This window comes from Glandiceps talaboti, chromosome 1, assembly GCF_964340395.1.
Source record: "Glandiceps talaboti chromosome 1, keGlaTala1.1, whole genome shotgun sequence".
NCBI classification, from domain to species: domain Eukaryota; kingdom Metazoa; phylum Hemichordata; class Enteropneusta; family Spengelidae; genus Glandiceps; species Glandiceps talaboti.
This window is the reverse complement of record NC_135549.1, coordinates 12,258,457-12,277,555: the sequence shown is the minus strand read 5'-3', so window position 1 is coordinate 12,277,555 and position 19,099 is coordinate 12,258,457.

The window sequence follows — 19,099 nt, the reverse complement described above, 5'->3', positions numbered from 1 at the left end:
CGACATGCTCATCACAAAAGACACAATTATCAAATGAAACACATTAGACATAGTGTATATTTTCTAGTATGATACTTCCGGAAGCATTTTAAATATTGGTCTCTTTATTTTGTTGTGACTTCTTCTGATGCTGAGTTTATGAACATCTATGTTCCATGCAAAGGTTAGCCCTTTCAGATTCCTTGATAAATTATGATTTGTGACATATTATCTCAAAAGATAACAGGTTCGTCTGCTTTATGAGTGCCAGCACGTGTTTAAAACTAATGAAAGCGTTAGCAGTGAGATTTACTATGTCTTGAACACACTTGTGGGGAAAATGGCACGTTTGGTGATATCAAAAGTTTAACTCTTCATCATATGTGTAGCCGACATCTTTATAGTGCTTCACACGACCGACGTGTACGTCAACCGTGCTTCCGCCTTGCAACCTCGGTCCAAGAAACACATATCCGGAACGGAAAAGATAATCAAACTTAACTGCATTGATTAGAAAGACTCATTACAGTGTATCAGTGACATCTGATTTATGATATGGTTCCTTCACGTGTCGAGTATGTGAATACAAGGTCGCTTTAATACATCGTAATATGGTTAGACCATTGTTTATCAGTGCATGTATGCGTACTGACTTGTCATATGTAATTGCGACCAACGTTTATAATTACAAGGATTTGTTTCATGAATAACGACATTAATAAAAACATCGCATCAAGTGTTAATTGAATATTTTGAATCAGCTTAATTTGTTCAAACTGTGTCAAAATGGCGAAATTAAAACCAGGTAAACAGCATTGGCAGTTAAAATACTAACTAAATCCAAAGATTGCACATTACGTGACGTATTATCATTTTCTGAAAGAGATGACAAGTGAAAATACAACTTATCAATTCATCATATTAGACTACGTTACACTCGATTTGAAGTCACGTGTCACAGCATGACTTTTCATATTCAACTTTCCGCAAGACCGTCACAATACCATGAAATGGATTGAAATTTGCGAAAGTAATATTAGGCCGAAAAAAGATAATTGTTTCTGGTCAGGACATGTACAGTTTGTCTAAAATGGCGCGACGACGCGAATTTTTTTTTTATTCTCAGCAAACCTGTTACTCAGTCTACTATTTATGGCAGTACCCTCTTTTTATTTAGTACTTTAGAGCAGGTGTGTATGTTGGGCAGATGTCATTAGCTTGTTCATAATTGGCTCTGCAGTTGCCTTCACTAAATAGGAGGGTTATTTTTGTGTTTCCTCACGGATCTACAGACTGCTGGCCATGGACACGCGAAAAAAAAGACGACGCGAGGGTATTTAAGTGATGCGCTCGCTGACCAAAACAATTCTTTTTTGGCCTTACTTTATTGTTTTTAGTAAGTATGAGAAAGGACAAGCTTTTTATGGCACACTATCATATCAATCAATGGTCAGGCAAATTTATACAATTTCCCCGGTTATACCATAAACCTTACACGATGGTTATACAGCAAATAAATCCCAGTGAAAGATTGCCCAATAAAAAGTAGTTTAGTAAACAGATTCGTATATTAAACTGCCTGAAGTGTTCACCAGCCGTTCTGCTCCCCCACCCCTGACGTCATGCTGCTGACGGCGAGAGAAACCCATTTTCATCTAGTTCATGTAAATGGAGAATATCAGATTGTAACCTCACTGGCAAAGTTATAATTGATCAAGATTTACTCTTTGTTTTCTTGAATATTTAGAAAATCGTATTGTTGATCATATAATGTCGAGAAGCATATCTGAAAACAGGGTGAAATGATCAAATATTACAAAGGTTTGTATTTTTAAATACAGATCGGAGACAAAAACGAAACTATGAAATCAGTATTTGGTTGCGAAATAATATATCAACTAAAATACAACCTCATCCACGCAGCATGCACAAAAATAAACTTTCAATACAATACGATTGTCACTAGTTTCAATACTAACAGTTAACGGTGTATTAACACGAGCATACAAAATTGTACTGTAAGATACTGACATTACATATCAAGGCTTTCTTTTGTAAAAGAAAAAGTACAGAGCAGAAAGACGTTAGTAAAAGTCATATAGCTAAAAGGAGTTCACACGGGGTCTACATTCATACACCACTTTGATTCATAAAAGATGACAAAATGACACACGAGTTGTCATTACGAACAACACTTTTCAATTTAGCTCCCACTACAAATGAACCACAGTCGATTCTTTTGTCCTAACTGAAATAGCCAAATCTATTTCCGTACAATGGCTGTGTCAACTGTACATGGTGCCATAGATATTCACTTTTTGAGCTTCATTTGGACGAAACATTGTCAAAAAGTGCATACTTATTCGTCTCTGCGTTAAATTCTGAGTTACCATACTTGTAGTACATATCCCTTAATTGGTAAATTTCACTGATTATTAAAATCATGAAATTATCACAAACTACATTAACTGGGTATAAAGGACATGATGTGCACTTTGTTATCATTGATGTATGTTACAGGTTGTATTCTTCAGATATCGCTTAATAACAGGCGATTCATTAAAGTTAAATGCTACATGTACAAGCAGTATAGTACACACATATGCCTTGTTATTATAGATGAAATTACCACATTATATGAAATTTGAAGCTTTTATTCCAATGCCTAATTACCGAGGGTAATTTATATCCAAACGATGCATTATGACTAAAAAAAAAAATCATATTTTTAAAAAAAGCTTCACAGGACTCGTGCGCTTTGATGTAATTCATGTATGTATCAATTTATATGAAATTCGAAGCTCCGGATATTGCTAAATTACCGAAAGTAGATAATTATGGAAATACATCATTTGAGTTAAAACTTATATCAACAAGCCTAATTTAACACATGTGCCTTATTGTCATCAAGGTATATACCAAAGTATATTAAATTTGAGTACCGAATCCATTATTTATGCAAATTACTCAGTAATATTACTAGGGTGGATTCCAATTCATTTTCAGCTGTTACCTTTCTCATAAGGAAGACACCCTAATTAAAATGATGCAGTATTTTTATAATTATATAGATATTGTGTCCAAGACAGAGAGACAGAGAGACAGACAGAGAGACAGAGAGACAGACAGACAGACAGACTTAAGACGGACTGACAAAACTACAATGTAAGCTTCCATTTAATATGAAAGGTAAAATGACAATACTGTACGAAATATGTGTGTTCACCTCTGGCTACATAACAGGCAAGACTACTAACTCAGGACAAGAAGCAGTCATTGAATGGCAACACAACAGATAAGAGTATCAATTCATGGCAAGAACTAGTCATTGAATGACTAAATAACAGACAAGTTTATGAACTCAAGACAAGAACCATTCATTGAATGGCTACAGAACAGACAAGACTATCAGCTCATGACAAGAACCACTGTCATTGAACTTTTACAGCCCAGACAAGACAATCATGACAAGAACCAGTCACTGAGTGGCTGCATGGGGCAAAAAAGGAGAGAACTGTTTCTGGTCAGAACATGTTGTCTAAGGTGGTGCGACGACGCGAATGTTTTTCTTTTTCATTCTCAACAAACTCAGTCTACTATTTATGGCAGTTACTGTGCTTGTTATTTAGTACTTTAGAGCAAGTGTGTGTGTGGGACAGATGTCATTTGCTTGTTCATGATTTGCTCCGCAGTGTCGAATTCAGTGAAGTAGGAAGGGCTGTTTTGTTTTCCCTGCATATTGCATGGGCTGGACAAACACGAAAAAATAGACCGACGCGAGGGTACTTAAGCTGACCAGAAACAATTCTTTTTTTTTGCCAAACAGACAAGGTTATCAACTCTTGACGAGAACCAGTCATTTAATAACTACAGAACAAAAACGACTAGCAATTCAGGACAAGAACCAGTCTCTGAATGGCTACAGAACAGACAAGAATATCAACTCAGGACAAGTACTAGTCACTGAATGACTACATAACAGACAGGACTATCAACTCATAACAAGTACTAGTCACTGCATGGCTACAGAACAAACAAGACTATCAACTCAGGACAAGTACTAGTCACTGAATGATTACATAACAGACAAGACTATCAACTAATAACAAGAACCAGTCACTGCATGGCTACAGAACAGACAAGAATATCATGACAAGAACCAGGCATTGAATGGCTACATGCATAACAGACACGAATATCTACTCATGACAAGAACCAGTTAATATTGTATTATGCCTAATCAGGTGGCTTTCATCTGCTACGGAATGAGAATGTCTATTGGGCACAAACTAAGTTGGCAGGCAATTTCTTGTGCCATAAAATCCCATTAATTCTGTAGTTGAGTTGGGTGTGATGGAATTGCTATAGTTCCTACTTTAACCAGCATGTAAACTCATTTCGTATATAATTAGGCGGTTCTGAGTAACAAAAGGAGTTCACCGCATGAGTAATATGTGCATTATATTGATTGGCAACCTGAAATTACAACATATTCCATGATAATCTGTAATGTCACAAACGTACTTTGCAAAATTCACAGTACATTCACAGATGTTATAAATGAACCCATTTACAATGATTGCATTTACACCGTAGATTCCGAAGGTTCGAATTCATAATAACACTACAAAATCACTGAAGTTGTCTTGAACTTTGTCATAATTGACTCAGTTAAGCCTTTTGAGGTCAATAAGCTTATAAATGTAAGATATTATGGTAGAAGTGTCGGCTCTATGTGATAATCTTGACGAATCATCTGAAACGATCAGTAAATGAACATTTTAGGTAATAATTATATCTAATTAACCCCTCAAGGTGCAATAAGGGTGTTGATATCCTGTAACTGGAACCAAACAACCATGAATAGACATAGAACCTATCATAAAATCCTATCCCCTACTTTTCTTTTCCCATCGGATTATACATATAAAATCAGTGACGCGATAGTAATTTAAATTACTCTGTGGTCTTATTGACCCCATGGAGTGGACAGAATACCATTGGAGAATCCCAATTTAGTTAGAATGAGTGTTAGTCTTGAGGACTGTAGCGTACCGGCAATTTAAGACCACTGTCAAGTTAATAGTATTGGGAATTTGAGGCGAAAACACGACGGATATGAAATGATGCGTGGCTTGGTTCCAGAATAGGGAAAGACCTAGTTAGTCTACAAAAACTTCATTATATTTGTCGCTGGGAATTTGATAGGGTCTAAACCTCTAATATAACATCTATAAATATTCTATATATTACATTAATACTCCCACCTATGTCCCTAATCTTACATAGCAAGGTTCATATCGTATTTTAGACGGTATATATTTGTGTATTATGTGATTGCTATTTTCATTATACTAAAATACTGTCGTCATGACTCCATGTGATCTCTCCGAACTAGACGTATAAATTGTCCATCGCCACATCTACATCTCATTAACGATGCAAAGATATATTCCCATGTGGCCACTGATATCTTGAGGTGAGATCTCATTTAAAAATCCATAAAAATGGGATGGATCATGTATTTAAGAAGGTGAGTGTTACCATAGATACACTGTATCAACCTTTCCTTCCTGACGTAGTCCAAGTATAGGGAATCTACTAATAACAAAATTCTTTCATTTCATTTAACTCGGCAGCAACAAAGCCATGCCATGCTAAGTGAGTTGACATTTGCGTTCCCATATCTCCTCTTGGCCAGTAAATTGTTGAGATGTTTAAGGTATGGCGTATCTGAATGCATTTTTGAAATGTTGTTTAATTGCTTTATGTGCCATTCATACACAGTGTTATGAACAAGAAGTTAACAAGTCTTAAATGTTAATTTAGCAATGACCCACATGAATATCTCAAATCGAAATGAAATTAACGAAGAACTTTGGCAATTTCAGATTAAATGTTCATGCCACAGTAACAAAGGTTATTGAAATGATATTTTTCAGTCAAAATCAAAATGACCTTTTAACTCAATTTGATGTAGTCTCTTTTGTATTCATGCATTACGGGATTATAGATATTGAGGTAAATATTTCAAGACTATTATATAAAACATCTTACAGGATGGCCTTCCCGAGAATTAGTTTTCTCTTTGAATTACGTTTATAGATAACATTATGTAACCATTTGAAGGATATGTAATCCTCTGTTCCTTATTCATGACGGCATTGCTTTATAGAAATATACATATCAGGATTTATTTGTTGTTTACAAATCTCAAATTGATGTCTTATTGTCAAAAAACACAGCACCATTGTTCTGCCATAAAATTTAATTGTTTTCTTGCTATTGAAAAATAAAACCCATGTGTTATCTGCATGCCTTCCGTAAGGGCAAAACCTTTAGATTAATTTTTGTCTATACACAGTAACTGTTGGAATGCAAAGGTCTTAGCTATAGCTATCATACATGATATACCCTGTAATTGGCAAGTTAATTTTACCAAGCTATATGGAATTTGAAGCTTGCATACTTAAAATATTGCCTAATTACCGAAAATCATTAATTATTTAAATGAATCATGATAGCTAGATAGATCAGAAACATACTATAAAACGCGTGCACTTTATTATTACCAATGTACCAAATTATATGCAATTAGCTTGCGTTTAGATATTGTCTAATTAATGAAAATCATTCACTATGCAATCGAGTGATTACAATTAAAAACTACATCAGCAAACTGTATCAAACTTGTGTGCTTTATTAACAACGATAAATACTAATGTAGCAAACTATATCAAACACGGACTATAAAATCATCAATTGATTTGTACCAATTTATATGAAGACAGCCTAATTACTGACAATCATTTATTATGCAAATTAAACATTAATGCTAACAGAAATGTCAACAAACTTTACAGAACATGTGCGTTTTGTTATGGGTGATGTAAGTACCAAATTATATTGCATTTGACGCCAACATTAGTTTTTGAACGTTTTGTTAACATCAATGTATTTACAAATAAAGAACATGAAACTTAAAGTATACACTATCGAGATATGGTTTGATTACAAATTTCATAGAATGGTTACCAAACTCTATAACGTTTCGCCATTACTCTAAAAAAAATATCTGTACCAAATTTTGCTTGAAATGAGCCAGTCGTGTTTGAGAAAACGATGACGCAAACAGACACAGACAGACAGACAGACAGACAGACATAACTAACTAAAACAGAATCTTCCTTGCGGAAGACTTCAACCACACACGAAGAACGTTGAAATGTTTAACATTGTACTTTATATCATGTTTACCTTTATTATGAAGTATTGAGTCTTTATCCGTCAACAAGTTTGTTTGTCCTAGGGATGTACACACATAGAATTGATTGCCTTGTACGATGATATCGCTTACTTTATGATGGAAGTCTCAGACATGTTACAGGGACTACATTTAATCATTTCACGTCTGATTTTGTACAATCAGGATAGGAGACATACTAACAGGCAGGACACAGTTGATGAAACCGTGCAAGGCAAAATCAGATTTCGCAATTAAAGGCTACTCCTATTTCTAGTTAAAAACGCTGCATATTCCCAACAATTTATTTTTTTGCGCAGCAGGCATCTATAGGTAGAAATGTCTTGCACGAAATAACGAAGGCATCACAAGGATCAATAAATGCAATTGCTAAAGTGAGACTTCCTTTCCGCATACATTCGGAAAATATCCAACCAATCTGTTATGTAAATGGTTTTTTGATGAAAAACCCCTGTCTGCTATTCTTACGTACGTGCTGTTTGTGTCAAATAAACATAATGTGTGACAATAAGTCGTCGAAATTCCCCACCCTCAGGGACCCTAATCCTATTGTATTGTATTGTAAGAGGCCGTTATTTCCAGTGAATTTAATTAATTTGAGATATGTACATGTCAAGGTTTTAAAGAAACTTTTGCTCTTAACACATGACAATTATTTGGGTTATTAAAGTTTTCTTGAAATAAATGAACTCAAAACCATTTGATTTCCTCGATGTTTCTTCATCTTCGTCATTTCTGATAATCTTTATGAACAAGCTGTTTTTCATTCAGATTGTACAGATGTTGAGTCACTGATTAATACACAATTTCATATTAGCATTTTCGTCTTCTACTCGTTGGCTTTCAGAGTAGAGAGCTAATTAAAATGATGCCTTGGAGCAAACAACTTCGTAATTTTGGTAATTCTCATCAGCAGTGACGTGGAATCCGTGGTGGACTAGGTTCATTCATATCTTGTTATCGCCTTCAGGAACAACCATCTCAATATTAAAGCTTTCAGCGCAACCAAGATGTGGCTTGACCCTCGTATAAACTACGATGCCCACCACGATACGCGATGATGAATGTGCGTTTGTAAGCATGCAGTCACCTTTATACTGAGTCTGTGATGAAATAAAACAAATTTTAGTTAAGATAGCAAAGTCTCATGCTTACTACTCGGCAATACGTGTCCGCTTACGACTGTGCAGAATAAATGAACTGGTCGGGGTCAAAATGACTCACAATATTCCCTCGTTTTGGTTCGAACCTTACAAAGTAATTAATGAAACGCAACAGGCCTACGGTGATTTACAACTCAGATTTACAGAAATAACTTTTCAAAAGGTCTTGTGAATGCAAAATGAGTTTGGAAATCATCGACTATCATCAAAGATTTTACAACAATATCAATAAACTAGAAGGGGGTTTAATGAGAAACGTCGCTCGATAGTATTCTGAAACGAAATAATATATGATCCAATTTGATGGCACCATTCAACAAACTTATCATCATCTTGACAAATGTCAAAGGTCATTCCAAGTCCTTATTGACATCTGTTTACGTACAATAATAGTGTTTAGGGGTGAATCTGTGAATCACACTGGATAAAAACGGATGTAATCTTTCTCTTTGGGACAAAATCATCTTAAAAATACGTCGATAAACTCATTCGAAAGGTACATTTGGTGTGTAATTCCAAACACTGGTTTAAGTATTTGCAATCTAATTTATTCTATTATCAGCCTTATCATATCAAAGACGGATGCCCCATTTAGCTAGAATATATTACTATCTCATTACTTCCACTTTAAAAGAATCATCACCATATGAACTCATTGAGTGTTCTAGTCTCTTAATTCGGATTTAATTAACGAATAGAAATTTAGTTAATCAATATTTTTAAACAAACAAACAAACAAACAAACAAACAAACAAACAAACAAACAAACAAACAAATAGACAGACGAGTGTTTTCCATCAACACAACAAATTATGTCAGGGACTTTACAAGAAACATTTTCAAGGAAATACAGGCGAAATAGAAGGGAGCCTGTCTAGCAATGATAATGACTTTCTGTTATTGGAGTATGCCCAAAGGGGTGATATCTTGTCGTTATGTCGATAGACTCGTCAGATAAGTTATAAACTCAATTTGTATGAGAATCATCCGTAAGTAATCGCTGTTCGTTTGGGACAATTTGTGTATATACTAAGCAACTACGTGACTGCCATGCCTCAGTATAGGCAGCTGGGGAAAAACGTTGTTTTGACCAAACATTGGGTCATATTAGATAGAGTTGAATTTGAAGAAGAAAATCAGCTGTAAGCTATTTCCCCATGGCATACGCAACATGTTGCTTTCTTTTCTAGGATCATATATTTGTGTCGTGACATATTGCTAAAGTAAAAAAAAGAAAACATAATATTAACCTTGAAATAATCACTGAAATCATTCGAACAAGTTCTTGTTTTTAATCAATTCTATTTTCAAATAATGTCATAAAAGAGCATTTTTTTTCAATTACGTATTAACCAAGTTTCATTGAATGGGATCAATGTATTTCTCCACGTAAATCAGGTGAAGAGGATGGCTAACACTTTTGCACTTTATAGTATAGTATAGAGGTGATGTGGACAGGAAGTTCAGCACTGGATACATCGGAGATGATGTGGGCAGGAAGTTCAACACTGAATTGAGTGGAGATGATGTGGACAGGACGTTCAACACTGAATTTAGTGGTGATGATGTGGACATGAGGTTCAACACTGGATACATCGGAGATGATGTGGACAGGAAGTTCAACACTGAATTGAGTGGAGATGATGTGGACAGGACGTTCAGCACTGGATACATCGGAGATGATGTGGACAGGAGGTTTAACACTGAATTTAGTGGAGATGATGTGGACAGGAAGTTCAACACAGAATTAAGTGGAGATGATGTGGATAGGAAGTTCAGCACTGGATACATCGGAGATGATGTGGGCAGGAAGTTCAACACTGAATTGAGTGGAGATGATGTGGACAGGAAGTTCAGCACTGGATACATCGGAGATGATGTGGGCAGGAAGTTCAACACTGAATTGAGTGGAGATGATGTGGACAGGACGTTCAACACTGAATTTGGTGGAGATGATGTGGACAGGAGGTTCAACACTGGATACATCGGAGATGATGTGGACAGGAAGTTCAACACTGAATTGAGTGGAGATGATGTGGACAGGACGTTCAACACTGAATTTAGTGGAGATGGTGTGGACAGGAGGTTCAACACTGGATACATCGGAGATGATGTGGACAGGAAGTTCAACACTGAATTGAGTGGAGATGATGTGGACGGGAAGTTCAACACTGAATTTAGTGGAGATGATGTGGACAGGACGTTCAACACTGAATTTAGTGGAGATGATGTGGACAGCAAGTTCAACACTGAATTTAGTGGAGATGGTGTGGACAGGACGTTCAACACTGGATACATCGGAGATGATGTGGACAGGAAGTTTAACACTGAATTTAGTGGAGATGATGTGGATAGGAAGTTCAACACTGAATTTAGTGGAGATGATGTGGATAGGAAGTTCAACACTGAATTTAGTGGAGATGATGTGGACAGCAAGTTCAACACTGGATTTAGTGGAGATGATGTGGACAGGACGTTCAGCACTGGATACATCGGAGATGATGTGGACGGGAAGTTCAACACTGGAGATGATGTGGACAGGAGGTTCAACACTGAATTTAGTGGAGATGATGTGGACAGCAAGTTCAACACTGAATTTAGTGGAGATGATGTGGACAGAAAGTTCAGCACTGGATACATCGGAGATGATGTGGACAGGAAGTTCAGCACTGAATTTAGTGGAGATGATGTGGGCAGGAAGTTCAACACAGAATTTAGTGGAGATGATGTGGACAGGACGTTCAGCACTGGATACATCGGAGATGATGTGGACAGCAAGTTCAACACTGAATTTAGTGGAGATGGTGTGGACAGCAAGTTCAACACTGGATACATCGGAGATGATGTGGACAGGAAGTTTAACACTGAATTTAGTGGAGATGATGTGGATAGGAAGTTCAACACTGAATTTAGTGGAGATGATGTGGATAGGAAGTTCAACACTGAATTTAGTGGAGATGATGTGGACAGCAAGTTCAACACTGAATTTAGTGGAGATGATGTGGACAGGACGTTCAGCACTGGATACATCGGAGATGATGTGGACGGGAAGTTCAACACTGGAGATGATGTGGACAGGAGGTTCAACACTGAATTTAGTGGAGATGATGTGGACAGCAAGTTCAACACTGGATACATCGGAGGTGATGTGGATAGGAGGTTCAGCACTAAATTTAGTGGAGATGATGTGGACAGCAAGTTCAACACTGAATTTAGTGGAGATGATGTGGACAGAAAGTTCAGCACTGGATACATCGGAGATGATGTGGACAGGAAGTTCAGCACTGAATTTAGTGGAGATGATGTGGGCAGGAAGTTCAACACAGAATTTAGTGGAGATGATGTGGACAGGACGTTCAGCACTGGATACATCGGAGATGATGTGGACAGCAAGTTCAACACAGAATTGAGTGGAGATGATGTGGACGGGAAGTTCAACATTGAATTTAGTGGAGATGATGTGGACAGGACGTTCAACACTGGATTTAGTGGAGATGATGTGGACAGGAAGTTCAACACAGAATTGAGTGGAGATGATGTGGACGAAAAGTTCAACACTGAATTTAGTGGAGATGATGTGGACAGGACGTTCAACACTGAATTGAGTGGAGATGATGTGGGCAGGACGTTCAGCACTGGATTTAGTGGAGATGATGTGGACAGGACGTTCAACACTGAATTTAGTGGAGATGATGTGGACAGGACGTTCAACACTGAATTGAGTGGAGATGATGTGGACAGCAAGTTCAACACTGAATTTAGTGGAGATGATGTGGACAGCAAGTTCAACACTGAATTTAGTGGAGATGATGTGGACAGGACGTTCAACACTGAATTGAGTGGAGATGATGTGGGCAGGACGTTCAGCACTGGATACATCGGAGATGATGTGGACAGGAAGTTCAACACTGAATTTAGTGGAGATGATGTGGATAGGAGGTTCAGCACTGAATTTAGTGGAGATGATGTGGACAGCAATTTCAACACTGAATTTAGTGGAGATGATGTGGACAGCAAGTACAACACTGAATTTAGTGGAGATGATGTGGACAGGACGTTCAGCACTGGATACATCGGAGATGATGTGGACAGGACGTTCAACACAGAATTGAGTGGAGATGATGTGGACGGGAAGTTCAACACTGAATTTAGTGGAGATGATGTGGACAGGAAGTTCAGCACTGATTTTAGTGGAGATGATGTGGACAGGACGTTCAGCACTGGATACATCGGAGATGATGTGGACAGCAAGTTCAACACTGAATTTAGTGGAGATGATGTGGACAGGAAGTTCAGCACTGGATACCTCGGAGATGATGTGGGCAGGAAGTTCAACACTGAATTTAGTGGAGATGATGTGGACAGCAATTTCAACACTGAATTTAGTGGAGATGATGTGGACAGGAAGTTCAACACTGAATTTAGTGGAGATGATGTGGACAGGAAGTTCAGCACTGATTTTAGTGGAGATGATGTGGGCAGGAAGTTCAACACAGAATTGAGTGGAGATGATGTGGACAGCAAGTTCAACACTGAATTTAGTGGAGATGATGTGGACAGGACGTTCAGCACTGGATACCTCGGAGATGATGTGGGCAGGAAGTTCAACACTGAATTTAGTGGAGATGATGTGGGCAGGAAGTTCAACACTGAATTTAGTGGAGATGATGTGGACAGGAAGTTCAACACAGAATTGAGTGGAGATGATGTGGACCGCAAGTTCAACAATGGATTTAGTGGAGATGATGTGGACAGGACGTTCAGCACTGGATACACCGGAGATGATGTGGACAGCAAGTTCAGCACTGATTTTAGTGGAGATGATGTGGACAGGAAGTTCAACACAGAATTGAGTGGAGATGATGTGGACAGGACGTTCAGCACTGGATACATCGGAGATGATGTGAACGGGAAGTTCAACACAGAATTGAGTGGAGATGATGTGGACAGGACGTTCAACACTGAATTGAGTGGAGATGATGTGGACAGGACGTTCAGCACTGGATACATCGGAGATGATGTGGACAGCAAGTTCAACACTGAATTTAGTGGAGATGATGTGGACAGCAAGTTCAACACAGAATTGAGTGGAGATGATGTGGACAGGAAGTTCAGCACTGAATTGAGTGGAGATGATGTGGACAGCAAGTTCAACACTGAATTTAGTGGAGATGATGTGGACAGGACGTTCAGCACTGGATACATCGGAGATGATGTGGACGAAAAGTTCAACACTGAATTTAGTGGAGATGATGTGGACAGGAAGTTCAACACTGAATTTAGTGGAGATGATGTGGACAGCAAGTTCAACACTGAATTGAGTGGAGATGATGTGGACGAAAAGTTCAACACTGAATTTAGTGGAGATGATGTGGACAGGACGTTCAGCACTGGATACATCGGAGATGATGTGGACAGGAAGTTCAACACTGAATTTAGTGGAGATGATGTAGACAGGAAGTTCAACAATGAATTTAGGGAAGATGATGTGGACAGGATGTTCAGCACTGAATTTACTGGAGATGATGTGGACAGCAAGTTCAACACTGAATTTAGCCGAGATGATGCGGATGTTAGTAAGTTTTGCACTGAATATACTATTTAAATGATGCAGACAGACAAGTCAGTACTGAATATGGCTGAGATGACGTCGGAAAGTTCAGCATTGAAGATAGATTTTGCGGACAGAAAGCTCAGCACTGAATGTAGCAGAAATTATGCGTACAGGAAGTTTAGCGCTCAATTTAACGGAGGCGATGGGGATAGGAAGTTCAGCACTGAATGTAGTGTTGCCGACGTCAGGAAGTTCAGGACTGGCAATATGAGATGTGGACAGAAATTTCAGCGCTGAATTTATCGGTGATGGCGCGGACAGGACGTTCATCACTGAATTTATCGGAGATGGTGCGAACAGGAATTTCAGCACTGGAGATAGGTGATGCAACAGGAAGTTCAGCACTGGGCATAGCGGAAATAATGCGGCAAGAGACAAGATTCCAAAACATCAACCTAGTCTTATCGTAGCCATAATGATGAAATTAATGATGATGAATAGTTCGCTACTGCAAAGTCAGAAAACGGCACGCAGATTGGATTAGAGAGACATCGGTAAGAGATTAAAAATGTCAATGTATCTTAAATACAGATAATCTGAAGTTTAATTGGCATATGTTACTTGATTGATAACTTTAAAATTAATCTAGGTGATAACAAGAAGAACGCGAATTTCATCAGCTGTCGGAAGAGCGTTAACGAAGCCTGAGGACACACAAGTGGGAAGGAAACATTTGCTAACACAGGTATCTGGTGTAAGGAAAATTCATGGACGACTGTTAACATGATTACCGCAAATACTACAATTACTCTTAATACTACTCGTATCAGAAATACTATGTCTGAACATGGAACAGCGCTCTACCTATTGCCTTGTCTATAGAGTTATCGCTTTTCTTCTAAACTTCAGTCATGCTAGGATGCATTAGAGTGATGAACCTATAACGCTGTCTGATTGCTTTTCAAATTGAACCTCATACAGATTACGCTAATGGCAATAACTGCCAAGTTTACAAGTTTTCGTGAATATAAACCTTGATGATAATGGCAAGAGCTATGAACTCAAATATGGATAGTTTTACAATTGCGTTTACGAAATGTCAAGGGCGACGTGGGTGTACAGTGAAAAAGTGCTACTTCTATCTAATTCCACTCCCTGCTGGAACGAGGCTACTTTCTATGGTTGCCACATAGCAGCTTCCTTTATGCCAACACACCTCAATTATTGCTACTAACAAGTTTGACTTTAATGAGAAATTTCCAATTGAACGCTTTGAGAAGAATCGATGTATAACCATTATCGCAGACATCGTTCCTTCGCGCCCATACTTGTACAAATATTGGAACTGTTATATCCACTCCTACTGTGATGTATATTTATGCGGACGTTGCCACGTTGAATGTAGGAGGTTTATTGAAATACTGAATATACGCCAATAACAATTCATGTACACGTACACCTACAGATATATTCATTCTTTGGTATGTGAAAAAAGTAACAAAATATCATGGTGACGGCGTGAAAATATAACCGTTCTATAAAGACATACGTGATTAATAAATGAATGTTTTTAATGTAAGTTCCCCTTCCCGTACAAATCTAAGAATGCTGGCAGAGAGCTGTCAACTTTATGTTCAATAAATGAAAAACAAACCCTATTAGACTCAAAGACATCTTGATTGATTCAGTGCAGTTCTATCGTGGATATCAAAAGCCGACATTTGTTTGAAGTGTGCAAATTAAATAAATATGTGGACTGTATAATATCACTGTCTTGAGGTACTACTCGTATAAATTGACAAGTGGTTTGATATAAACACTTTAGGGAGACATCAGTAAATACAGGGAGGGTCAGGGGAATGGGGGTGGGTGGGTTTAAGATTTTACGAATAGGTTCTTGGGGAAGACCAAAATTAGGAACATAGAATTACTTTATATTACTTTGTCTCATTGACAATGTGGTATGTAACTTTTGAATTATTTTATGACATTTGCATTCCACCACTGACAACGCTACCACGTGTCATAATTGCCACATCCTACCATTGCCACTTTTGTACCCCGCGGTTTTACCGTAATACTATCAGCCATATCAGTCAAAAAATCGTTGCTGACAACCATACACAGTGAATCAAATGTAACTTGTTGTGTGAGAAGAGGAGTGGGAGGCAATATATTGGGGATAATGTGGTGAATTGGAGATGTTAACCTCAGTCCCGACACTGTCGATAGAACACCCTTCTAGTCATTGGGTCAGGGGGTTCTGGCCTTCATTTCTACCAATTAGATACAAATACGTGAATTAATTAATGCCGTACCCTTTACACAATTTTACTGTGATGGTAGTAGTGGGAAACAACCCGTGTCATTCATTAAAATTATTAATGTAGTGGCAGCGCTTGGATTTCTTAACTTTCCTTGTAAGCTTCGTGTCTCTTATCAAGTCTGGTAGCATTTTAATGAGATAGTTTTGAATATTTGAATAGCGAAAGGGGTTATGTTTTAGAGAAAGGAATATTGAGCTATATATATGTAAGCTTAATCTTAAAGTTATTTATGATTGTTGATAATGATATTAGTATATATTCTATTATTCTAGCTAGTTGACAGGTCTATTTTTATGCACGTAATGTACGATGGTTGTAGCATTACAACTACTGATTTGAATTTAGGACAGTCTGTAAATTGATGACGTTTAAAAGTGGTCAACATGTTTTATCACTTCAATATTCCAGCATTGACATCTTTTTAGAAAAAAGGTAAATTAATGGTTTCATTCATCCCCCTCTCTCTCTCTATCTGTTAGTCAGAAATGTCTCTATCCACGATATGGATGACAAGTGACATACATATGTTAAATTGTACTTGTGAGGCTTCCTGGTAATGACCTAGATATTTTACATTTGTACTTCCTTAATAAATAGGATATTAAATGTGCATTCTTTGTTCGAATACTTTTCACCATTACAAATTAGGGAAGATCACATTGCGAAATGTTCATTGCTATAGCATCCGATCCTTATTTCTAGTTTGCAAGTGAGTTACAAATAATGACGAAGAACTGTCCTCTTCCAACCCTTTGAAATATTCTATATCAGTTAGTAACAGCACATGCATGGGTAAAGACTGTGAAAGGGTTGTTGTGTTTTGGTAATGAATTGCTAAAATGATACCTATACTTTATTTTGCATGGTACTTGTACTTTATATATAGCATACTGTGTGAATATAGCTAGTAAAGTATTTGCTACCGTATATCTCACTCAGTTGGATTATACGCTTTGTTCTATATTTTTCTATTCAACTGTCACCGTTACTGTATGATATATGAATGATCTGTGATATGCCTGTAAACCATCATTTCAGTGATGGCAAATTATGACTACATACATCGAACTATGATCTTGGTCATATCTAGCACACCACGGCAGCTTCTTAGTCGTGCCCACAGCATTTTATTATAGGATAACGAACGTCTTGTGTGGATACATGCCGGAGGTGGCATGTCTCCACTTTGAGAAATTACTTGAATAATGCATGTTCTGTATCTCCTGTTGCTGTCAAGTTACAGTCACAAAAGGACGAAATTTTAAATTTGTATATTATCTATTTGCTTTTGGCCAATAAACTATATCCTTGATGTGATCCATAACATTCGTTGAAAATCTACGAAATCTTACGAGGAAAAAGATTTACTCAGTATAATTCTGTATAATTTCATGTTCATTCAAATCAATTTTCTCTGCTGGCTTGTCCAATCATCAGCAACTTGTAATCACCATTGACTAAGATTATCATATCTTGCACCATGCCACTACTTGTAATATAATATCTTGGTTATTATGAATATTTAGCAGCTTTAGAAGCATATTGGCGAATGCTTCTTCTTTCAATAAATTCGACTACATACTGAGTGTGTTTTATATTTAAACTTCATATTAAATGATACATGTTGTCGTGACTGTAAAATATCAAACACACAGGCGATTATGTACACTACAAACAAAACGACAACTTCATAATTCTTGTATTAGCAGTATTTTCAAGTATTGCAATGTAAGGCAGTGAATCATTACATTTAACCCTACTACCTAGATATTTTTTACTTGAATGTTTGTTGAAAACAATTTTAAAAAGTGATTTATATTATTTTATTAATACATACAGAACAAAAACGAAATAAAAAGGTGACAATGACAATGACATGGTAAATACAGATAAAAGGTCAAAGGACTGAGCGGATATTGGCAGTATACAAAATGTTTTGAAAAATAGAAGAAACACGATTATAAACACACATTATGTATTTCATTGCCACACTGTTAATATAAGGTTGTACACTCAGTTGGCAGTGCCTCCACGCTATCAAAACTGCACAATCAGTGACAGCGCCTTCACGCTATCAAAACTGCACACTCAGTTCACAGTGCCTTACGCTATCAAAAGTGCACACTCAAACTGAACACTCATTGGACAGCAAAAGCGTGTTTCTACATCATATGATAAAGTGAGCCGCTAACATGTCATCAGATTAATCTAACTGCATACGGTCACGGGTTAAATGACAAATAGCTGACTTTATAGTCGGCCAGGCATGTGAGGAGATTCACCCATAGCATTGCGCATATCGCGATGTGCTTTGACTTAACAGCTACTGTCACCCATTATAAAGTAAAGTAATTTTTTTTCAGGGTGGAATGTCATCATGTTTCTTACGTGTTATGAGACTTGCACAGATGAACACATAGATATGTACGTTCATGTTTGTTCATGTCAGAATGAGATATGTAAATCTAAGTGAACACTTATACCAAACATATTCAGTATCAGAGACAGTTTCATGGACAGGTTGACAGTAACACCTCAGCGTTGGTTTATACACACGTTATGTATTGGTCTGAACAGATGGCAATGTCATTGCAGTATCGAAAGAGTATTTTATACGTGAAAGTTCTCCTAAAAATACCGAGTGACACAGTCAACATTATCAGATGTTTATTGTAAGACTAGAATTTATATACATGTCTTTCACTTGTCAATATCATTTGATGACCTTAATGATCCTTTAAGCCACTTCCAATCAGAAAATTAAACTTTGGGTGAGAAAAACAAAACAGTTGCCTCGTAGATGTATAGACTG